A 5,000-nucleotide genomic window follows, 5' to 3' on the forward strand; every position below is an offset into this window, starting at 1 on the left:
GTAAAGAGCAAGTGTCTGATTTTATATATATATATATATATATATATATATATATATATATATATATATTATATATATATATATATATATATATATGTGTATATATATATATATATATATTATATATATATATATATATATATATATGTATATATATATATATATATATATACATACATTCACGCTCAGCTCTCCCGCCCCGGGTAGGAATGGCTTTAAGTTCGATTAAGTGCATATCTCTATCTAAATAGTCGTCATTTTGACGGGTCACGTACACTAGTGGTTTTAATAATGAACCAAAATGAAGACGCAACAAAATCTTCCGTCTGATTGCAATTTCCTTTCCCTCTGATTTCCCCTCCGAGAAGAATGGTTTCCGCAAATCGGTTTTCCTGGAAATAGGTTCGACGAAATCACTCTGGAACTACAATATAGAAAGAAAAAATAAAGCACTACTCACTTTTGAATACAAGATGGCAAAATTTACGTAGAACTAATTACAACTTCATAATATAATTGATAATTATCTAGCATCATAGCATCAATTGTCATTGAAAATAAAGATCTATCTAGTACAGAATACACACCAGAGGCCTTTGGTAACAAGGAGTGGGTGAAAAGGGGGTGGGTGGGAAATAAGTTTAAGGAAACTAAAAATTTCATATCTGCAATACTATTGAAATGGGAATTACAGAATTGGTCCCCATGGCCCGTACTGGAACCAGGGAGACCACTCAAAATCGAGATGGGCATGGGGGGGGGGGGGCATAGTAGCACCATGAAGTATAAGTTAGATGCTGGACATTAACATGGAAGGAAGGAAGTGGGAACAGAGGTAAAGTAGAATGCTACCAGAGGGGCAGCTAAGAGCGGAAAGGACGCTTTGTAAATGTTGGATGACAACAGTCACATCTGGAAGGGAGAAACGACTTAGGAAGTCATTTGATACAATCCACACCAATTGCTACGAGTATCGCCCTAGTGATAGTAGCGTAAATGGGACCCAGGTTTTGGTTTTAAGTATCACAGTGAAAAACTCTATAATGATTGTTAATATTATAATGGTGAAAATGGTATGGGAAACATATTGGCAAAGATATAGATATATATATATATATATATATATATATACTGAGTAAAAAAAGAAGAAAAAAATTGTGGTACACAAGACATTTAAAAAAAAAAAAAAAAATGAGGAAGATAATCAATAGACCGTACGAAAAAGTTGCCACTTATGTCGATAGCATATTCAACGAAAACATATGTCAAAAAATAAAACAGACTTATTCAACTGCTCTAAATACTAATGTGTATTTTGACGTAAAATAGTTATATTACATTAATTATCGCTGCTGTTGTAGCCGGTGGGCATATGAAATACAAGTCACAGAGACAATGGTAAAATAGCATATTAGAACAAGAGAGAAAAAAAATGGTAAAAATGTTCAGATTCCAGATTCAGATTCGAGAGAGAGAGAGAGAGAGAGAGAGAGAGAGAGAGAGAGAGAGATAATTTAAGAAATATCAAACAAATATATCACTAAACCCCCATCTAATCACGATTTACTACATTTCCTCTATGGTGGGGACTGATTTATTACCAATAAATCCTGAAGCGAGCCATTCGTGGTGAAACTTGGCCTCTTGTCACAAATACTTTTTTTCTCAGAACACACATCGTGAAGACATGTCTTCCCAGCCAAATATTTCCTTATAAAATGTCTTCAATATAATCTCAAGTTGTGAAGTCCTACAGTTTATTCTTACATTATCCACGCCTGACAATGAATAATACCTTGAGTTCCCTTCCTTCAAGTATATTATCATTATCATTCACATTCTTCGTATTATTATCGTTATTTTCATTATTACTAGCCAACCTGCAACCTTAGCATATGCGATCTTCAATTATTTTACCCAAATGTTATTCACGATTACTAAAATTGCCTATAGACAAGAGCGATGTATTTCGCAAGCTTTGTAGGACATAAAAATCTAACGTTCCATTATCTCCAGCGAATATTAAAATTGAAGACATCAAGGAAAAAAAAAAGAAAATACACACAGCTGGAACCGAGAGATGTAAATAGAATTCTGAACGTCTGAGAAAACTCCAAGACACTTCTGACCTTCCTTAAACAAGATGAATTCCACGAAGTTCCGTTTTTACTGAGGAGAGAGAGAGAGAGAGAGAGAGAGAGAGAGAGAGAGAGAGTCGACACCTTGTAGCATCCTGCTTTTCTAGCTAGGGTTGTAGCTTAGCAAGTAATAATAATAATAATAATAATAATAATAATAATAATAATAATATCTAAACTAGCCTGTATTCTAAATCACATAAATTACAGAAATGAGAAAGAACAAAGTTAGTTACTACAAAATAAATACCTTAAAAACCCAATACAGTAACTATTTCTGAGGTGATGTCACTGAAATATTAACACAAGCGTTCTCTCTCTCTCTCTCTCTCTCTCTCTCTCTCTCTCTCTCTCTCAAAGGAACTGAGCACAATCAATTAGCATCACAGCCACCCACATCAAAGCTTCCATTTCCACTTGGCCTCTTGCAGGATCTGATGAAGAGACATCCTCGATTGATGATTGATGGAATTTAAAGAAGATAACAGTATTAGTAAAAGAAAAAAAAAACTTCTGTGATGCAAAAAGGACGTAATACCGCGAATCTAGAGATGCCTTCTTCTATGAGAAAATGATAAAACCTGTGATGCAGAAAGGGTATAATTCCAAGAATCAGGGGAGACCTTCTCTGACAGATCAAAGGATAGGGTTATGTCAGGGAAAGTGTTTTCTTAGCGGACACAGGAACAGATGCGTAGAGAAATGCCCCAGCAACCAGAATACCTTACAAAGTATAAAAAAAAAGATAAAAATAAAATTTTATTCGTAGGACTACGAGTTTAAGACCCCTCCCCACCCCTTCAGAGTAACTCTCCAAGCAACCTACGATGTAGTCATGTACATTTCAAGTTTTCGAAAGAATAATATCCTAAAAGATAGCGAAAAGTGAGGATGGTTAATCAATTGATGATTTATAAACGTCTTCGCCAGAATTTATAGGCAGATTTCTACTCTTATTATTACTTAACTTATGCAACTTCAATCTCCAAATTGATCATTGCCGGGTACCGTGAGTTTAAGCTGTTTACTAGGGAGGCCACTGCTGTGATTGAAAACCACAGTGGGGGATTGGGGTAACCCAGCTGACGTTCTGGTAATCATTTTTTCTGAAGAAACTGGAACTGAAACCATACACCATTAACCTTTGAATATCAATGCTGCAGAGACATCAAGGTATGAAAATGTTGTAACCCAGAGATTTAAATGGAATTCGGGACGACTACAAGAATCCCAAGACACTTCTGAGCCTCTTCATAGAACCTGAGTTCCTAGAAGTCCCGTTATTATAAATCAAGAAAGGGAATATACTGCCATAACGAGAGAGAGAGAGAGAGAGAGAGAGAGAGAGAGAGAGAGAGAGAGATAGAGAGAGACCTAAGAAAAATTTAAATCTAATTTCAAACAGATGTGAAAATGAAAAATTAAAAATTTATGTAATACCGTATAGCGATTCAGGGAATGAATGAGATACTATGAACATTATAGAATGGATCTATTAGCAGGGGTTAGTGGTGATGGAAAGGGAGGCAGAGAATTAGATGGCGAGATAAGGTGAAGGATGATATGAAGAGAAGAGGTTTTTGGAAGAGGATGCCTCTGAGGGAAAGCATTGGAGAGGTCACGCATCAGGCAACCGTGTAGGGATAGAGGTGGAGAAGGAGAAGAAGAACCATAAACCATTAATCTAAAACTTTCTGAAACATATAATCTTTCCTAATAAACTTTTAGGTATTTATAATAAAAAAACATCCAAATATATGGATTTTCTGATTTTGGAATTTTGATAACTGTTACAGTACGCATGTTTATCATTTCTAACCTTTTGACAAAAAATCAGAGTAGCTCATTAGGCTGTTGTTGTGCTCTGCTCTTAAAATACCGACATTATTAACTAATTATGCTTTATCCAGAATTCTAATTAAAACGCTCTTCTGACGTCATCATACAGATCCGAAATCATCAAAGCGAGCCCACCTTCGCCTAATGTCATAATACACGAGATAATTAATTCTCCTCGATTTTGGAAATCAGTTTAGCTTATGATTTACAAAAAGGAAGAAGAAATTGTCCGGTTGTATTGCAGGAATGAATATAAAATTATATAAGTATTATTACTCTTTCAGAGGTATATATAATATACCCGCATAATATATATACCTGTTTGGTTTTTCAATGGAGCTTTTATATGTACATTCAAAAGTGTGTGTGTGTATATATATATATATATATATATCTAAACATGTGTGTGTAAGTGTGCGTACACATACGTATAATTACATACGAATACACACTTCTGTACTTATATGTAAATATACTTCTAAATATTATTTTTTTCTGAAGTCATTAAGAATCCTTTGTCATTATAACCACATATTAAGCTCACAAATTCCTTTTAAAGGAGATGAAAACTTTTCCCAATTTCCATACAAATAGAGTAATAATGAAACCTTTGTGAAAGTTTCCACATGAGAATTTAACAGCTCTGTTTATGCTATTATCTTTGAAAAGAAACCTAAAGAATCTCTTTATCTCTAGCGAGAGACTTCAATCGCCTAGCTGAGTGAAGTGGAAAAGATCACATTACTGCTATCTGAGGTGGAAGGATCTCTTGAAATATTCTTACAAGTTTGGTGTATACATCTTGGTATATCTCGATCAAGGTATCTTATAATAATCGCTTAATGCTATTGATACACTGTTATGACCTAAGTTGTTTGTTTTTATGCATCTATTCTGTTATGTTTATTCACATTTTTCTAAGAAGACTGGACACACAAATAGTTATTCTGCTTATTTCAGTGATATTGAAACGTTAAGAATAAGCTTTTCAATAACTATAAACTATATATATATATATATATA

This window comes from Palaemon carinicauda, chromosome 3, assembly GCF_036898095.1.
Source record: "Palaemon carinicauda isolate YSFRI2023 chromosome 3, ASM3689809v2, whole genome shotgun sequence".
In the NCBI taxonomy this organism is placed as follows: Eukaryota; Metazoa; Arthropoda; class Malacostraca; order Decapoda; family Palaemonidae; genus Palaemon; species Palaemon carinicauda.